Here is a 20,979-nt window from a genome sequence, read left to right on the forward strand (position 1 = left end):
GGGCTCACAATAGTCTTCCTGGGGTTCAAACAGGAAACACAAAAGTGTACATAATATACATAGCACTACATTGACATTACAATTTAGTAGTCTCCCATCCAGAGCTAGTGCATTCATCTTAAAATACTCGGAGAGACAACCACACATCACATGCATACTACACTGCAAAATACAATATAAAATACATATAAAATGTCTCTCTACAGTCCCCGTTGTGACGTAAGGTGTTCTTTCATCTTTTTCTATCTGGTTTATTGCTAGCTTGAGTTACCTGGGGAGGCAGAGAGTTCAATGTAGTCATGGATCTATTTTAAACTGTGCGTTTCTCTCCCACAGACCAGGCCTCAAACTGTCTGTTCTTTCTGGTTCTCTCTCTCTCTCACACACACATACAAGCCCTGTCCCTTGGCCTGAGATTGTATAGCTTACTTTACAACGAAAGAAATCCAAGCTTTTGTGAGTGTTGCAATCAATGCTAGAACAGTTAGCCTTATATTAGCTTGGTTAGCTTGGTCACGAAAGTCAGAAAAGCAATAAAATTTATCGCTTACCTTTGATAATCTTCGGATGTTTGCACTCACGAGACTCCCAGTTACACAAAAAATGTTATTTTTGTTCGATAAATATTACTTTTATAGCAAAAAAACGCCATTTGGGTTGCGCGTTATGTTGAGAAAACTACAGCCTCGTTCCGGTCCTGAAAGGAAGATGAAAATTCCCAAACGTATCAGATAAAAAAATATTACTAAAAATATTAAAAATCATGCAATCACAAGTGAAATGTACCAAAACACAGCTTAGCTTGTTGTTAATCCACCTATCGTGTCAGATTTTGAAAATATACTTTACAGCGAAAGAAATCCAAGCTTTTGTGAGTGTAGCAATCAATGGTTGAACAGTTAGCTTTATATTAGCTTGGTTAGCTTGGTCACGAAAGTCAGAAAAGTAATAAAATTAATCGCTTACCTTTGATAATCTTCGGATGTTTGCACTCACGAGACTCCCAGTTACACAACAAATGTTCTTTTTGTTCGATAAATATTACTTTTATCACAAAAAAACGCCATTTGGGTTGCGCATATGTTCAGAAAACGAAAGCCTTGTTCCGTTCGACAAATTCCAAAAAGTATCCGTAATGGTCGTAGAAACATGTCAAATGTTTTTTATAATCAATCCTCAGGTTGTTTTTAACAAACATTATCGATAATATTTCAACCGGACCATAACCTATTCTTTAAGAGAGAAAAGGAAAATGGGGAGCCTCTCTCTCGCGCGCAGGAATTATTCAGAGGACACCTGACTACTTTGAAACATCTCGCTCATTTTTCAAAATAAAAGCCTGAAACTATGTCTAAAGCCTGGTCACAGCCCGAGGAAGCCATAGGAAAAGGGGAATCTGGTTGATACCCCTTTAAATGGAGGATAGACGGGCCAGGAAACACAGATAAAAATATATATATATTCACTTCCGGGTTAGATTTTCTCAGGTTTTCGCCTGCAGAATAAGTATTGTTATACTCACAGACAATATTTTGACAGTTTTGGAAACTTTGGAGTGTTTTCTATCCCAATCTGTAAATTATATGCATATTCTACGATCTGGGCTAGAGAAAATGTCCGTTTACCTTGGGAACGTTATTTAAAAAAAAAAAAAAAAATCTGACCCCTAGCGTTATTAACCTTGTTCTGAACACCTCCAAAACAAAGGTCATGTGGTTTGGTAAGAAGAATGCCCCTCTCCCCGCAGGTGTGATTACTACCTCTGAGGGTTTAGAGCTTGAGGTAGTCACCGCGTACAAGTACTTGGGAGTGGGGCTAGACGGTATACTGTCCTTCTCTCAGCCCATATCAAAGCTGCAGGCTAAAGTAAAATCTAGACTTGGTTTCCTGTATTGTAATCGCTCCTCTTTCACCCCAGTTGCCAAACTAACCCTGATTCAGATGACCATCCTACCCTTGCTAGATTACGGAGATGTAATTTATAGATCGGCAGGTAAGGGTGCTCTCGAGCGGCTAGATGTTCTTTACCATTCGGCCATCAGATTTGCCACCAATGCAAACTGGTCATCTCTGTATACCTGTCGCAAGACCCACTGGTTGATGCTTATTTATAAAACCCTCATAGGGCTCACTCCCCCCTATCTGAGATATCTACTGCAGCCCTCATCCTCCACATACAACACCTGTTCTACCAGCCGCATTCTGTTACAGGTCCCCAAAGCACACAGATCCCTGGGTCGCTGGTCTTTTCAGTTCGCTGCAGCTAGCGACCGGAATGAGCTGCAACAATCTCAATGTCTTCATTCAAAGACTCACTCATGGATACTCTTACTGACAGTTGTGGGGCTGCTTTGCGTGATCTATTGATGTCTCTACCTTCTTGCCCTTTGTGCTGTTGTCTGTGGCCAATAATGTTTGTACCATGTTTTGTGCTGCTACCATGTTGTTATGTTGTGCTGCTGCCATATGGTGTTGCTACCATGTTGTTATGTTGCTTCCATGCTGTGTTGTCATGTGTTGCTGCCATGCTATGTTGTTGTCTTAGGTCTCTCTTGTTGTGATGTGTTTTTAATCCCCTGTCTGTGCAGGGGGCCTTTTGGTAGGCCGTCATTGTAAATAAGAATTTGTTCTTAACTTCTTGACGCTAGGAGGCAGAATTTTTATGTTTGGAAAAATAACGTGCCCAATGTAAACGGCCTATTTCTCAGGCCCAGATGCTAGAATATGCATATAATTGACAGATTAGGATAGAAAACACTCTAAAGTTTCCAAAACTGTCAAAATATTGTCTGTGAGTATAACAGAACTGATTTTGCAGGCAAAAACCTGAGGAAATCCAACCCGGAAGTGCCTCTTATTTTGAAAAATCCCTGTTCCACTGCCTGCCTATCCTCCATTTAAAGGGATATCAACCAGATTCCTTTTCCAATGGCTTCCACAGGCCGTGAATAGGCTTTAGACATAGTTTCAAGCTTTTATTCTGAAAAATGAGCGAGATTTATCAAATCGCGTCAGTGGATAGCCAGATGTCCAACATTGTCTTTTTCTATTGTATTGAATAGTTTACCTACCGGTTGAAATATTCTCATTATAAAGATTATTTATGTTAAAAACAACCTGAGGATTGATTATAAAAATGTTTTACATGTTTCTACGAACTTTACGGATACTATTTGGAATTATCGTCTGCCCTTCATGACCTGCCTGAGCCTGTGGATTTCTGAACATAACGCGCCAAACAAATTGAGTTTTTTTTATATAAAAATAATCCCTATTGTCTGCAGATTTTGCTTGAAGAACCAGAACAACATCTCTGTGCACCTCAACAGAGTGTGCATGAAGCTAAAACCAAAACAAGAGATTGATCAAGAAGTCGCCGCTGCCCGAGATTCCATGGTACAGCATCTTTGGCAAGGCAGGATGGTTGACTACAGCTCACTCAGTTATATCGTTACACAACAAGACGCACTCCGACTCCTGATCCAGAAGCTTGAACAAACTGGTCACATTATTAAGAACAAGCCAGAAGACAAACAAATACACGGGTAAGCTATTTTTGACACTGATAAATAATATATATGCAAGTTACATAATAATTTAACTCATTTGAACTGTTGTTTGATTGCAATATAATATCAATGTTTTTGTTTATCTGTGTGATATTTCAGCCAAGTGGAAGTGGCTCATGTGTTGGCACCAACTGAAGCTGCAGAATCAGACATCAACATGGAGGATGACCAGTCTGCCTTGTACCAACTGTAAGTAAATACAAATAGAAATCATCTCAGAAACAAGTACTACACATAAGTATATAAGTGAACATGGATGTATTTGATTATTCTAATCTGCATACCAAATCTTTTCCAGACCAGAGAACCAGTCATGGGACAACAAACTGACAAAGGGGATGCAAAGCAGTGGTTTATAAGGTATATATTTAAAATTGATCCTCACAGAATTGTGTTTTTAAATTTAAGTGTATATTATTGACGTTCTTCAAATCATTAATGTATTATTGTTTGTCTGCAGGTACACAGATGATGTTGAACTACAAATCTACTGATGTCTTGACAGTCGGATGCACTCTCCTACCCAAATAAAGATGATAGCTACGTCACGGGTAGAGTGAGGCTGCAGAGGACAGATAGAGGTGATAGCTACATCATGGGTAGAGTGAGGCTGCAGAGGAGAGATAGAGGTGATAGCTATATCATGGGTAGAGTGAGGCTGCAGAGGACAGATAGAGGTGATAGCTACATCATGGGTAGAGTGAGGCTGCAGAGGACAGATAGAGGTGATAGCTACATCATGGGTAGAGTGGGGCTGCAGAGGACAGATAGAGGTGATAGCTACTTCACGGGTAGAGTGGGGCTGCAGAGGACAGATAGAGGTGATAGCTACATCATGGGTAGAGTGGGGCTGCAGAGGACAGATAGAGGTGATAGCTACATCACGGGTAGAGTGGGGCTGCAGAGGACAGATAGAGGTGATAGCTACATCATGGGTAGAGTGGGGCTGCAGAGGACAGATAGAGGTGATAGCTACATCATGGGTAGAGTGAGGCTGCAGAGGACAGATAGAGATGATAGCTACATCACGGGTAGAGTGAGGCTGCAGAGGACAGATAGAGGTGATAGCTACATCATGGGTAGAGTGAGGATGCAGAGGACAGATAGAGGTGATAGCTACATCATGGGTAGAGTGAGGCTGCAGAGGACAGATAGAGGTGATAGCTACATCATGGGTAGAGTGAGGCTGCAGAGGACAGATAGAGGTGATAGCTACATCATGGGTAGAGTGAGGCTGCAGAGGAGACGTGATAGCTACATCATGGGCAGAGTGAGGCTGCAGAGGACAGATAGAGGTGATAGCTACATCATGGGTAGAGTGAGGATGCAGAGGACAGATAGAGGTGATAGCTACATCATGGGTAGAGTGAGGATGCAGAGGACAGATAGAGGTGATAGCTACATCATGGGTAGAGTGAGGCTGCAGAGGACAGATAGAGGTGATAGCTACATCATAGGTAGAGTGAGGATGCAGAGGACAGATAGAGGTGATAGCTACATCATGGGTAGAGTGGGGCTGCAGAGGACAGATAGAGGTGATAGCTACATCATGGGTAGAGTGGGGCTGCAGAGGACAGATAGAGATGATAGCTACATCATGGGTAGAGTGAGGCTGCATAGGACAGATAGAGGTGATAGCTACATCATGGGCAGAGTGAGGCTGCAGTAGCCTAACGGGAGTGCTGTTTAGCAAATGTTGAGTACAACACTTATGTTGTACATAAGTGTTAAATAACATGGTCTATCTCCACATTCTTTATCGTTACAATTTTTTGTTAAGTAGTTACATTACAGTAAACTTTGATGACCGCTATGTCAAAGCATTTAACTAATGAATTGTCTGTAAAAATGTCTAGTAGACTTTTTTTCAGATGTATGCCACTAGTTTACTGTATAATACAGTGAATATGGAGTTATTTTAATTCAAATTTAATTTGGTGCTGTGTTATGCACTATATACACTTTATTTAGTTGTATGTGTGGTTTACATCAGTATGAAAATTATAATAAAATGAGAATTATACATTATAATCGAAGCATCTTTTTTTGATCAGTATAATTATGATTGTGAAATTGTATTTATGAATCCATTTATTTCTCTTCAAACTATTGCACACACAAAGCTCTTGTGTTATATTCTAGAATGAAGCTCAAAATGGGATCTTAAAGGAACTGTAACGAATGTCGTCGGGAGAAGGAGAAGACCAAGGTGCAGCGTGGTAAGTATTTATAATAATTTTAATAAAGACGAATACTTGAACAAAAAAACGACAAACGAACAGTTCTGCAAGGTGCAATACACAAAACAGAAAACAACTACCCACAAACACAGGTGGGAACAGGCTACCTAAGTATGGTTCTCAATCAGAGACAACGATAGACAGCTGCCTCTGATTGGGAACCATACCAGGCCAAACACATAGAAATACAAAACATAGAACAACATAGAACACCAGACATAGAATGCCCACCCAAACTCACGCCCTGACCAACCAAAATAGAGACATAAAAAGATCTCCAAGGTCAGGGCGTGACAGGAACTGCTCCCCAGATTTTTTCTAAGGGTATCCCAAGCCTGGACATGCATAATATGATGGAATCCGGGTTTGGCAACCCTCCCATGGGGGAGCCGTCACTGGCTCACGATCTTAGCCCCTCGTGCCATGTCACTAACAACACCAGAGCTTAATACATTCCTCCCTGAAGGTAAATAATGTACTTATGTTCAGAATCTCGCTCTGATTTGTATGTAGCATAGTTTTGTTTGATCAAATCATTTTTATATTAAAATGTAGGAACTGGGTTCTACAGTTTGAACCCCTGACGTCTCTGAAGTCCAAATTCAATCCCTCCTTATACATATTTAATGTTATCTTATATACATTAAAAACACGATCATTATTTCAAATTAATTATCAACACAGTAATAGGTTTTGGTAAATGTCTATAAAAACTTAATTCATAATAAAATATAAAATCTAGAGGTAAAAATACATTGTTCCTTTTGATAATGGTGATAGTAGTGACTGAGTAAGCCTAATTGTAAAAGTAAGCCTCAAAAGTGGCATGTTTATTATGAGGAGGAAACATTTAGGCAGCCAGGACCACAGCCGCTCTGGCCTAGCTCTCACTGCAGTCCAGTGCCATGGATGGACATCGTTGAAGTTTGGCCTCGAGTAATTTAGGAGGGCAACTTTATGAAGGCTTCTTCACAAAGGCCTTATCATACAACGCTCTACAAGAAAAAAAATGCATAGGCTACTTTTATTGTTCACATTATTTGCATTGATGATGTATTGAAGTCAAGTGGTTCAACATTCAAATGCAGTTTGATGTACCACACGGGACAGCTTGGAAAAAGGGACGGTTGGTGGAACTCTGGTGCCACCAAGTGGACAATTGCTTCTGTTCCATTGTGGCAGCAACGCTACCAGAGATATTTGATACAAGATCAAATCTTATGTCAATATTATTATCTCCAAATTGTTTCCACCCCACCCGTGATAAATTATTATTCCAATTTCGCTGTTAATATGGTTTTAATTGAACAACGCTTTCTCTCATTTCTGATTGGAGGGCGGATCACCACGTGACTTTAGAACCTACAACTGTGTTACTTTGTAACAGTCGAACGTGGTTATTCCTGACGTTGATCAACTCGCAATCCATGCCACCTTTTATTTAAAGCCTTATCTTTTTTTATGGGGAAAAAAAGCATACAGAGCTCATTTTGGTGTAACCAATGTCAAATTTGACGTGTCGGAGAACGGCCACTTCTTCCCGAAACCATTGTGGGTATCGCTTCTCGGCCTTTTGGCCGACGGGATTAGTTGAATTTATAAAACAGGACATTTGGAAAAGAATACAATTTGAAATAGATAAGTGGGGCATTGTATCAGTGAAACAGAAATGGAAAGGGGTTTACCCTTCACTTTAAATGTTTTTAGAGCCAATTGAAATGTAGGCTAAGCCTTTGTACATATTTGATATACACTGAGGTTTATTCAGAATTCACTTTGGTATATGTATATGTTTGTATTTATAGAATTCTTTGTATTGTTTTTTGGAGATTGTTAGAGGCAAGTTAAACTTGAATGTAATAATACTGGTCAGGTTATGCAGAACAGCTTTTTTTGAGTAGTCTTGCTATTGTTATATTGTTACACTATTTTTGGATACTGTTTTTATGAATCGATGTCATGTAATGCACTGATTTTGTAATTGTATTTCAATGAGAAATGTAAATAAAAATTCTTTTTCCAAAAAAAAAAAAAAAAAAAAAAAAAATCTGTTCTTATCAGTTTAATATCTGATACGTCCCCTATCTGGGGACCATATATTAAATTGATTTTTGGAATAGGGAGATGGAATAGGGGCTTGCTCCGTCCACTCCACGCATCGACCTGGTATTGCAGTACCTCCAGGAACGGTGCACCCCCTGTCGTTGTAAATATAAATCAGCCGTTGATTCATTTTTGATTTTTAAGGATCATAATCTATATTGTATTTTCACATTGGACAAGTTCATTTTAGTGTCAGTGATGGCTAGATACTGCTGGTCAAGTCGGTCACCGTTATATTGACTTTGATAGCTGATGTGAATGGTGCGTTAATCTTTTTAAAAAAGTTTTCGTCACATGCACGGGATACAGGGTGTAAACGGTACAGTGAAATGCTTAGTTGCAACCTCCTCTCCTCAACACACGATCAAAAATATACACAAATAGCTAAGTAATAAAGTAGTTATAAAAATGGTTATGATTGGATATATATATACACAAGAAGACTATACAGTTCAAACTATGAAATGTGCTAAAGTCATGTACTGGTAACATGGACTGCCTCACATACCGGTAACGTTATCTGATGTATTTGTCTGAAGTCATTATTTGATCGGCCTGCTATTTTCACAAGACTCAAATATATGACTCATCTGCCTGTATTAAAGTAACTATGTCTATTTATCCCATTGATTCTATTTCAATGATTTCACACTGCACTTTTTCAAGTGACATAAACTTGATATAGTGTAGTAAGAGTTATTCCTTCACTTACGGCATTATTACATATCATATATACACAATACAGTCACTGGCTTACGGCCATAACCAGTCTCAATACGCCTGGTCTCGGAAGCTAAGCAGGGTCGGGCCTGGTTAGTACTTGTATGCTACGCTGCCTGGGAATACCAGGTGCAGTAAGCTTTTTTGTCCAGCAGGGTGTACTCTTGTACTATTTAATCAGGGAGCAACTGTCTTTATGTATTACAGTTTCTCTCAATCGGCTACAAGCATTTTTTGGAACAATGTTGTTGATTTTCAAAACAGAGTCCACAAAACACACAACTTTTGCAAAACAGTAAATGCTTTTAGAAAATGTAGTTGTCTTTTTAAAAAACATAACATCGGTATCATCACAATCCAATTCCATGTATTCAATACATAGCCTGGTTTACTCATAGTTTTGTAGACTTTCCATTGGTGTACAGAAACACAATCCACAATAGAAATAAGTTAAACTGAATACAACAGGGGAACACAACTGATATGAATGTATAGGCCTCAAGCCACACCCAAGCAAAGCTCTGGAATAGGTCACATGTTGGAGATGATGACATAGGAGTCAGCCAAAGTTACTTAGAAGTAACCCAACTTCATTCTCTGCATCTCTGAATATCTGCTCAACTAAATATTAGGAAGGTGTCCTTAATGTTTTGTACACTCAGTGTACATACACTGAAAAAATATATAAATGCAACATGTAAAGTGTTGGTCCCATGTTTCAGGAGCTGAAATAAAATATCCTTCAACCTAGAATACAAGGGTTGGATTTGCACTAAACAATTTAATGTCAGATAAATCATGTAACAAATCTGGCTTATGGTTAGCCTCATATACATTATCTATTTAAAATGTAGAACAGCTCAACAATATGAAAATTCTGTGAGTTTAGCTGTTGTCTGCTGCTGATGTATAATGACAAGGGGCACATTGATTGCACGTGTCCATTAGGCCAGTAATGCCATCATACTGTAGACATATGGCTGCATTGGTAATGCATGCCATTATGATAAGCAGCTAAATGGATGATATACTGAGACAGCGTGACAATCAAATAAAACCTCTCAGAGAGATTACAACTGGACAAAAACGTAATGTTCATTTGAGACATAAACACAGACAAATTAGAGACAGATCCCTTTCACACCTTTTTATTGTAGAATTCTGATCTGTAATTAATGAACATTGACACTAGTTCATCTTGAATAATGTTTTTACGTTACAATTAAAACAAGTTTAACAATTAATAAAAATGGAATGAATCAACTTATAATTTCAATGTACAAATAAGCTAACTTGTTTGTAAATGTTAGACATCTTAGTAAGTATGCTATTATTACTAAAGCATCATTTTTAGAAAAACTAAAATATCCATACCAGAGGTGGCCAACCTTGATCCACTCCCTGCTCTACTGAGTGAGCAGACTTCTATTCCGGCCCAACAATAATACACACAAATCCTATGGCCCACAAGGATGTGCCTGCAGTCTCTTGGACCTTCACTGGGACCTCTTCATCTGCAGACAGTCTATTGGACCTTCACTGGGACCTCTTCATCTGCAGACAGTCTCTTGGACCTTCACTGGGACCTCTTCATCTGCAGACAGTCTCTTGAACCTTCACTGGGACCTCTTCATCTGCAGACAGTCTCTTGGGACCTTCACTGGGACCTCTCCATCTGCAGACAGTCTCTTGGACCTTCACTGGGACCTCTTCATCTGCAGACAGGCTTTCACAGCTCTCCATATCTGAGGACAGACATCACAAAGAAACAGGCTTCATTATATTCCAATTAGACAGCCCTGACTATTATCTCTCTGTCTTCATAGTTTTCCTTTTCTGACAGCTGGAGCAGAAAATCCTTTCACCCTCTTCCATTGCTGTTATCTACAAACGCATTTGGATTATGAGTTTTTAATTTACAATGATAAATAGGTGAACATTAACATAACAAGCTAATATGGCGTTAGCTAGCTGATGATATTTAACTTCACTCTAGTATGTAAAGTTGCTAGCGAGCAGCTCATCAGCCTACACACAGTGGGATGACTTACTTGACTATCTTTATGCCCGCTTCTGGTCAAAACCTACCGTGAGTCGAACCAAAAGTCCACACCTCTTCTCAGTCTGCGGCGCCCTGGAGCAGCACCTGGGATCAGTTGAATTGCCTCATGGGGTACAAACAAAGGATCCAATTCAGGAAAGTTGTATTTCAGGTTGAAATGCTGGTGAGTGAACGCCTATCCAATAACCAAAAGTTATTTTCAGCTGTAGGTAATAATGCAAGAAACGTTCTAAACTAATAATGCAAGAAATAACACCTCCCCCCAAAATAAATACTACAAAGTTGCTTAGCAGCAAGGAACAGGGCGTCCATGTATATCGGTGCCATCTTGAAAACCACATGAGTACATGCATCCATCATGCCTCGTGTCAACACTGCAGGCTGGTAGTGATGGTGTGGGGTGTTTTCATGGCACATATTGGGCCCTTGATAAAAGTGGAGCAACGTTTGAATACCACAGGATATCTAAACATCATTGCCAACCAGGTGCATCCCTTCATGGCAGCAGTTTATCCATCTGCAAATAGATTTTTTTCAGCGGGATAATGTCCCATGCCACAAGGCTAGGATTGTCCAGGAATGGTTCCATGAGCATGACAGTGAATTCAGCCAACTACCAGCCATAATGACACAAGTGTGGGAAGCATTGGAGTCAATAAGGGACAGCATCCCTGTAGAACACTTTGTAGAGTGCCCCGATGAACTGAGGCTGTTCTGAGGGCAAAGGGGGTGTAACTCCGTATTAATGTGTTTCTAATGTTTTGTACACTCAGTGTCTATTGAGACACATTACAGACAGTAGCCTACAAGTAGCAAAACAGAACTCACTTGATTGACAATTAAATGTATTTCAACATTTATATAGGTCTATAGGCTACTGTTTATACACTACATTGCCAAAAGTATGTGGACACCCCTTCAAATGAGTGGATTCGGCTATTTTCGCCACACCCGTTGCTGACAGGTGTATAAAATCGAGTTACACAACCATGCAATCTTCATAGACAAACATTGGCAGTAGAATGGCCTTACTGAAGAGCTCAGTGACGTTCAATGTGTCACCGTCATAGGATGCCACCTTTCCATAAAGATACTTCAAATAGAGAAGACAATTTTCAAAATTCAAAAAAAGACAATGTCGTTATCACCTTTGTTCCAAAAATATCAATCGAATTTGTCCATGAATTGTCTTCAAGACCGATTTTTTTTTTTAATCCCCCCCACAAATCACAGCTAAAGTTATTAACGTTTTATTTTCATGCTATTACATGGAAGAGCTTGTGCTGCATGCAGAAGGAAAAACAATGGAAATCACTCACGCACTCTCATCCAGGACCTGCTCATTCAATGTGATGGATTCCTGACATTGGAAGATGAGACAGACTGACTGAAGTGAATGGATAGTCCAGGATCTACTGTTTGTGTGTGATCAGGGGTGTATTCATTCCGCCGATTCTGTTGAAAAACGTTCCTTAAATGGAAGCAAACGAAACGAAGATAAACAAACATACCGGAATTTGTCAAAAATTTGTCCAATTGTTTGCAACTGTTGGACTAATGATTACACCCTAGATCAGCTAGATACAGGCAAGAGTGTGCAAGGCTGTATTGAATGTGTCAATGTTACCATGATCACTCAAATTCCTCTCGACCTGTGCACCTACATTGTAAACTTTCATCCATAGGCTAGGTTGTAGTGTAACAGTTTAACTTTACGTCCGTCCCCTCGCCCATACCCGGGCTCGAACCAGGGACCCTCTGCACACATCAACAACAGTCACCCACGAAGCATCTTTACCCATCGCGCCACAAAGGCAGAGCAAGGGGAACCACTACTTCAAGGTCTCAGAGCAAGTGACGTCACCGACTGAAAGGCTGCTAGCGCACACCACCGCTAACTAGCTAGCCATTTCACATCGGTTACAGTAGCAACCTCTTGATGGGTATAGGGAAAATTAGAGTATCATGTAGTAGCCTAAACTTATCGATGTTACATTGAGCTGGGTGAATGGCATATGAACGATAGTCATCCAATATGCTGGTATAGAAATAAGGCCATGCTCATTTAAAAAAAAAAACCTGTCCTCACTTGTCTTAAACGGCAGACCGTCACTGGCATTTACTAATGGGCTCCTGAATCCAGAACTAGCAAGATGTCAGCCTCCTTGAATAGGCGTATCTGACCGTGAGTAGATTACATTTAAAACAACGGTCGGCCATCTTGGAGGCTGTCTCTCGTTCTTATTATAACTCAATGCATTGCTGGCTTCCACCATTTTAATGTAGTCAACTGGGTGGTATTTCCAACTTCATTGGCTGACCCCTCCTGACCCTGTTGGAATCTCCAGCTGGCTCATCAGTAGGGATAAGCCAATTGTAAAGAAAATGTACTGCTTCAAATGGAGAATGGGCGGATTCAATTATGCTGAGCCACAGGGCACCGTTTTATGGCCTGTGATGTAAACGGTGAACAGGCAAATGTGGCAAGAGGTTAGCGCCCTTCTCAAATAGCAACAGCAATCTGTGCCTTTCGGTCATTTTGTCAACAAGGCAGCATGGTGCATCATCCAGAAACATCTCTTTTCCATCAAATATTTGATAGATTTTTTTTTAACCAGGTTTCATTGGGAAGGCAGATAAAGCATTTTATCAAAAGCAATAACTTTTTCATGTGAAAACACAGAATCCTACTCATTACTCCAAGTGCTTAATTACATCACCTTTGTTTAGCTGTGGGCTTTGAATGTGGCACCTGGCCAAAAACAAAACGAATGCCATCAACTTTTACCCCGTGCTAAACACGCCTATCCGGGACCCCAGGCCAGATTAATCGAATCCCCTCAATGCCGCTGCGCATTCTGTCACAGACGCTATAATGACACAGATACAAAGATGAGTCCTCTATCTATCTCTATGGCCGCGCACCATTGTCCAGAATCTGTGCGGTGAAGACGATGCTTTTTGTCTCCGTTTCTAATTATTACTGCAGGTAGGTAATAGTTTAAACGTGCTATCCAAAATCGACAGAACATGTCATAACATGATAGGTTACAAATCCGTCAAGGGATTGCCTGGTTTCTTATGTTAAATTTGTGTCGTGATGAAAACGATTTTCCAAGTCATATAACTTGAGATTTGGGGTTTGTCTGACTTAATGTACACAATTTCGTCAAGGTAATTAAAAAATATTTAATTTATTTGAGATTTCTGAGTTCGTTTAATGTTATTGGTTTTGTGTATCAAACAAAAAATCTCACGAGCTGGTAAAATGGCGGCGCCCGCTGTCTGCGTTTTAATTAAAGTCCAAATAGAAGACAATGGACCCGATCATATATTTATGTAGTTGGTGCAGTATATTAATTAATATACATGGGTTCTAACCTGAACCATTATTTATTAGTTTATAATTGTACAATTTATACTCCCCGCATATATAAACCACTAGCACAAGATCGTAATTTTGATGACACATGGGAAGCTTACTGCCTACTGTACATAGTAAAAGGGTGCGCACCAAATTGTAGTTCACATTTAGGTGTGGAAAACGGCTGTGAGGATTTTTCTTCAATATTCATCAGATATGAACACAATTACAATCTTTAGAGAATACAAATCTCATTTAATCAATTGCATGTGGAAAAACGTTATCAAGCCAGCAGCAGATGAAACAGTACCTGAATTATCTCCCCCCTCTCGCTGGTTTTCGCTTGCTGCTATCACTGTCTAGGTTTAGGATATATCCCATACCAGTGACAAACAAACGATGTTATCGACATATGGAATTACCAAACAAAGTCTAGCTCACTTAGTTTGCCAGCTAGAAAGAAATGGACACAAATTTATTCAGAATCTGAGCAAGCTGCCCACCCAGCAAACTGTCTTTAAAAAGACGACTATGCCCGTTCGGTTTTGGTTGAAAGTTGAAAAGACGTCTTTTTCACGGCATTGAAAATACGTAACATCGTTGAAAAGACGCATATAAAAAGACGTCCGTCTACGGCCCGTTTTGGTTGAAAATAAGTATTTTTCAGGTCGTTATTTTAACGACTTGCAAAGTACATAATTTAAATGTACTTGTAGCCTATACACATGGACGCAGTAACCCCAAAAAATGTCTAATTTCAAAAAATTAACAATCACACTAGTCCAGTATTTGCACAAAACATTCAGTCTAAGAATACTATCTAGTACAGTGATAACAGACAAAATACAGTTTAGTTCAAATGAATATAATTATATACATTGAATAATTATCCATCAAAATTATAGATATTTGCTGCGTTAGCAACGGCCCTCACCACCACGGCGACGTGGAAACCATCGCCCCCGACTCTACCACGAGCATGCTTGAGGTGTTCTGCCACAGCTCTCCGAACATCATGGTCAGTGGCCTTGCTGTTCCATTTCTTGACTGCAGCTGTAACACCAAAATAAACACAGTAAGTTATAGAAAAGACTAATAGATATGGAGCATCTTACAGGTTCCCCACGACAACTAAATCAGCATTCAGGGCTCAAACCACCGGTTATCACTAACCAATGTGTTGTGTTGTAATAATGATAATTTATTACATTTATTCAGAATAATTTAGAAGTGGATGAATGTGTTTGCTTTATCGTGTCTATCAAAGACAAAAAGCAATTTACAAGATAAGTTTGGTTAAAGTTCTCCTTCTCAGGGGCTGACAATTGATTAGGGCTCAAACTTGCACGCTGTGTAGAAAAGACAAGGGCCTGTTTGAATAGCGCAAGTTGTCTCTTTCACTCCTCCCTAATAGACTATTATAATCACATTCATTGGTAAACTCTGAACACTGTAGCCTAATATATTTGTCAGTATGCGGAGATCGCAAGTCAATTTTTTTTACTTGAAATGGGGGAATGTTTCGCCGACTGGTCGCTCAGGAGACAAAGGCAATGTCAGATGTATGAAAGACATTTGATGTAAGACATCATCAACAATTGTGTATTTTTGGGAGATAATTTGATGTCAGAAGGAGGCATTAGGAAACAGTAGTGGTTTTCATTTCATGCGTCGCAGAAGGAGAGAGCATTGTTTTTCAGAGCAGGGCACCGATAAAATGTGTCATATCTGCAGTTTCGTTGGAAGAGTGAAGAGTGTCTGCCTACTCATGTGAATCTGCGATATGTAAGATACGCAGTGAGAGCTATTGTGAATAAACCACTGCAGTTATGAAATTGATAAAAATAATGGCCATGTTTCAAGTGTGTGCCGAACGAATATTTTGGGTATTTATTAGGATCCCCCATTAGCCGCTGCAAAAGTGTCAGAATTGTTCACTTCTCTCATTGACTTCTCAAACCCAGGCTTGGTCTGCTTCGCAAGCGTTCTCTGAAGTCTCGCGTTTTTACGTCTCTGGGTTTAGAATCTTGTAGTGGGGGAACAGGACGTTCCGCGCAGGCGCACATCATTCTTCAGAATAAAGGATACGCCAGAATTGTGCAGCCGAGACGGTTTCAAATGTATTAATACTGGTATGTAATAGCACGTTCTAATATCGAAAGAACATGTCATAACATGCTAGGTAACAAATACGTCAAGTTATTATCACGTTTGATAAAGGTTGTATGTGCTATTTCTGTGTCAAACCGCATGAGTGAACGTCATCACTTTTTTTTACAGGTCAAATAGAGATTTTGGGTTAGTCTGAGTGGATGTATATAATTTCGCCAAGGTAATTTCACAAAGGATCAGTTTATTTGAGATTTCTAGGTTCGTTTTACATGTCGTTTTTGGTTTTGTGTAAAATTCACGAGATGGTAAAATGGCTGTTCCCACTTGGTCTGCATCAACGCACTTCTGTGCATGCAGTGAGGTTTCAGCAGATAGAGACCATTTTACGGTTGCACTACTGTTTTGGAGCTAAATGTAATGATTATCAGTTTTCTACATGTGAACTAATATTCAGAGACATTCAGTTGTTTCTGTCTATCTATACATGTTACTATGGTGTGAACGGAACTACTATTGGTTTTTGATTGGAATAATACAGTGAAGACAAGGTTATTCAGGAAAATAGTACATAGTGCTGCCTAAAACATACTACAACCTTGTGCTAAATGTTTTTTGAGTCATTTATGTGTATAGGGGATATCTACTATAGATTAAGTGCATTTAAGTTGTGTAACCTGATTTAAAGTGTATACTTTGTCTAATGTGAATTAATTAATGTTTTGTCAATGCTTAGTTACCAGATCTATTGAAGTGAGATCAGTGCTTGACTTGGGACAGGAGCTCACCGAAGCTGAGTACTGTCACCTCAAATATCTACTGTTTGAGCTCATGTTCCTCTTATAGAATATTAGCTCAACAGTATTGTGGAGCTCCTGCACCTAAATATAAACCATATTTTTAGAGAACAAGGAAAGTCTTGACAGTTCTGGCAGTAACTTTTGTGTCCGTGTCTCATTGTTACTACAGGCCGACTTGAATTAAGTTTGAGGCCGGTAACATCAACAGTGAGGACAAACCCAGCCTGCCACTCTCCTTCCACACTGAGTCCAAACCTACAGTCACTGGGTCCTGATTGTGACAGTGGAGACCAGTTTGCACTGCAGGATCCAGAGATGGCATCAGTGAAGCTGGAAGACTGCAGTCAAACACTGGAGCTGAATGTCAACATTAAAGATGAAGAAGAGGAGGAGGAGATTGGGACATCTGTTTCTCATGGTAAGAGCAGGTTCTATCTAACTAAGTTTGTGTTGTTCATTCCAACTTCCCACTGTGCATGAAAAGTTGCTGTTGAACTCTTTTATTTTATTTAATCTTTATTTAACCAGGTTGGCCAGTTGAGAACAAGTTCTCATTTACAACTGCGACCTGACCAAGATAAAGCAAAGCAGTGCGACAAAAACAACAACACAGTTTCACATGGGATAAACAAACGTCCAGTTAATAACAATAGAAAAATCTATATGCAGTGTGTGCAAATGTAGTAAGATTAGGGAGGTAAGGCAATAAATAGGTCATAGTGGCAAAATAATTACAATTTAGCATTAACGCTGGAGTGATAGATGTGCCGATGATGATGTGCAAGTAGAGATACTGGGGTGCAAAAGAACAAAAATAAATAACAATATGGGGATGAGGTAGTTGGGTGGGCTATTTACAGATGGGCTGTGTACAGGTGCAGTTATCGGTAAGCTGCTCTGACAGCTGATGCTTAAAGTTCGAGAGGGAGATATTAGACTCCAGCGTCAGCGATTTTTGCAATTAGTTCCAGTCATTGGCAGCAGAGAACTGGAAGAACATGCGGCCAAAGGAGGAGTTGGCTTTGGGGATGACCAGTGAAATAGACCTGCTGGAGCGCGTGCTACGGGTGGGTGTTGCTATGCTGACCAGTGAGCTGAGATAAGGTGGGGCTTTACCTAGCAAAGACTTATAGATGACCTGGAGCCAGTGGGTAGTATATGGGGCTTTGGTGACAAAATGGATGGCACTGTGACAGACGACATCCAATTTGCTGAGTAGAGTGTTGGAGGCGATTTTGTAAATAACATCGCCAAAGTCGAGGATCGTTAGGATAGTCAGTTTACCAGGGTATGTTTGGCAGCATGAGTGAAGGAGGCTTTGTTGCGAATTAGGAAGCCGATTCTAGATTTAATTTTGAATTGGAGATGCTTAATGTGAGTCTGGAAGGAGAGTTTACAGTCTAACCAGACATCTAGGTATTTGTAGTTGTCCACATATTCTAAGTCAGAACCGTACAGAGTAGTGATGCTAGTCGGACGGGCGGGTGTGTGCAGCCATCGGTTGAAGAGCATGCATTTAGTTTTACTAGCATTTAAGAGCAGTTGGGGGCCACGGTAGGAGTGCTGTATGGCATTGAAGCTCGTTGGGAGGTTGGTTAACACAGTGTCCAAAGAAGGGCCAGATGTATACAGAATGGTGTCGACTGCGTAGAGGTGGATCAGAGAATCACCAGCAGCAAGAGCTATATCATTGATATATATATACAGAGAAATGAGTCGGCCCGAGAATTGAACCCTGTAGAACCCCCATAGAGACTGCCAGAGGTCCGGACAACAGGCCCTTCGATTTGACACACTGAACTCCATCTGAGAATTAGTTGGTGAACCAGACGAGGCAGTCATTTGAGAAACCAAGGCTGTTGAGTCTTCCAATAAGAATTAGGTAATTGACAGGGTTGAAAGCCTTGGCCAGGTCGATGAAGACGGCTGCACAGTACTGTCTTTTATCGATGGCGGTTATGATATCGTTTAGGACCTTGAGCGTGACTGAGGTGCACCCATGACCAGCTCGGAAAGCAGATTGCATAGCGGAGAAGGTACGATGGGATTCTAAATGGTCGGTGATCTGTTTAACTTGGCTTTCGAAGACTTTAGAAGGGCAGGATTTCATGTTGTTCTTTTTCAATGAGAAGGTAGATGTTTTTTCATGCTACTGAGACTTGCATGGTTTGACACCAGTATTGCCAGCATTTGTTTTATTCACTGGGCTATCTGGAGTGCTCAGAGAGTAGACTAAAGTATTGAAGTAGAGAAACTGCCAGTGTTTTAAAGTTCTATGAAGTGAGTCTGTGTAGTTTCTAACCCTTGTGATAGTGAGTGGAGGATGATATAGGTCATAATTTTCTTGACTTATGAGATACTTTCAGATTATTTTTATTCCCCTTTTGTATTGCACAGCATATTTATATGAATACATACAGTACCAGGCTACTGATATGAATACACACAGTACCAGCATATTTATATGAATACATACAGTGCATTCGGAAAGTATTCAGACCCCTTGACTTTTCCCACATTTTGTTAACTTCTTTGGGCCACCCCCCCTTCTCAATTTCTGCCTAAAGACATACCCTAATCTAACTGCCTGTAGCTCAGGCTCAGAAGCAAGGATATGCATATTCCTGGTATAATTTGAAAGGAAACACTCTGAATTTTGTGGAAATGTGAATTGAATGTAGGAGAATATAACACAATAGATCTGGTAGAAGAAAATACAAGGAATTAAACATATGTTTTCTGTTTTTTATTGTTGCTGCATCATCTTTCAAATTACCAAGAACAGCCAAACATACAGATAGGATGCTGTGGGTGATGTGAATGAAGAACATAAGATGGCAACAATAGCTGAGCAAAGTTTTAGACAGATAACTTCCAAAAATGAGCGAGCTACATGACATTGAGCATGAAGTCACCCAGGTGTCCCACACAAATGTACCCAAGTGGCCGAATTGGTACAGTGATACATTTTGAAAGAAAGAACTATAAACAAAATACATAAATGCTATTCTAACACACCCCCAAAAAATAAATAAATATATATATATATGAATAAATAAATAATAATAAGCAAACAAATAACAAGGGTAACTATTTACACATTTTCTATTTACAATATTGTGAAGACCCTCAGTCCTCTACACAATATTGTGCTGCTGGTGCCATGGCCCATAGCAGTCTCTTTCTGCTGTAAAGCAGAGGCTTACTGAACAGGTGGTACAGGTGATGGGGCATTTCCTGTGACAAAGCGCACAACGACGTCTCCCTACTGTGCCCTTTTTGCCCTGAGGCACATTCATGCCTGCAGAGATGAATCTGGGCAGGTGAACACCACTGGTTGTGGTGTTCACAGACTCTAGACTTTGTTTTAGCTTTTCCTGATTTATTCGCCATAATTTAAATATATAAACTTGTTGAAAATGCTATTGAATATGTACTGCTATGCGTAACACTCGTGGCTCCGTCAAGTAGGATTTGCAATGGCGAATGAACCTCTTTTACGCCAGAGTTTACGAAAAAGGCTGGTCTTCAAACGTATAACCATTACATATTGCCGTTTACCTCAGCTCATTGGCTATCTTCCAAGCTAGATTTCAAGATGATCAGTGGTCATTGGGCCAAAATACAGTCAATCAACGATAGACTGGTCCTACCATTGGTGCGCAATGAGGTCATTGATTGGTGTCTTCCAATCGGTTTGTTTCGTTCAATACGTCCCGGGAAAAGAGCCATCATGTATGGTTGTGTTAGTAACAACGAGAGGATTGCAATGAAACCAACCATGACTGGATAAACGTTTGTTTAGTGTGTGTAATTACCACAAACGCTTCGTCCAAAGTTGAATGAGACGGAAATCACGATGCAACCGGTTTACAAATGTTTCGTGTTAGGCTATAAAAATGGATTTTATCAAACAAAACGAACATTCACTGTGTAGTTAGGACACTTGGCATTGCCACCAGAGGAAGATCTTCAATGGTAAGCAATTTATTTTATTGTTATTTCTGACTTT

The 20,979-nt window shown here is 39.9% G+C and overlaps 1 long non-coding RNA gene and 1 other non-coding gene across 2 annotated transcripts; both read left to right on the top strand.

Annotated features, from left to right (window-relative positions):
* Positions 1-3,274: 3,274 nt before the first annotated feature.
* Positions 3,275-4,129, top strand: LOC120033742. Its single transcript, XR_005473988.1, has 3 exons — positions 3,275-3,758; positions 3,868-3,929; positions 4,030-4,129. It is a non-coding gene; the product is annotated as an uncharacterized LOC120033742 (long non-coding RNA).
* Positions 4,130-7,819: 3,690 nt separating this feature from the next.
* LOC120033779 lies at positions 7,820-8,009 on the top strand. Its single transcript, XR_005473992.1, has one exon. It is a non-coding gene; the product is annotated as a U2 spliceosomal RNA (small nuclear RNA).
* Positions 8,010-20,979: the final 12,970 nt, after the last annotated feature.

Source organism: Salvelinus namaycush, chromosome 40, assembly GCF_016432855.1.
Source record: "Salvelinus namaycush isolate Seneca chromosome 40, SaNama_1.0, whole genome shotgun sequence".
Lineage (NCBI taxonomy): Eukaryota > Metazoa > Chordata > Actinopteri > Salmoniformes > Salmonidae > Salvelinus > Salvelinus namaycush.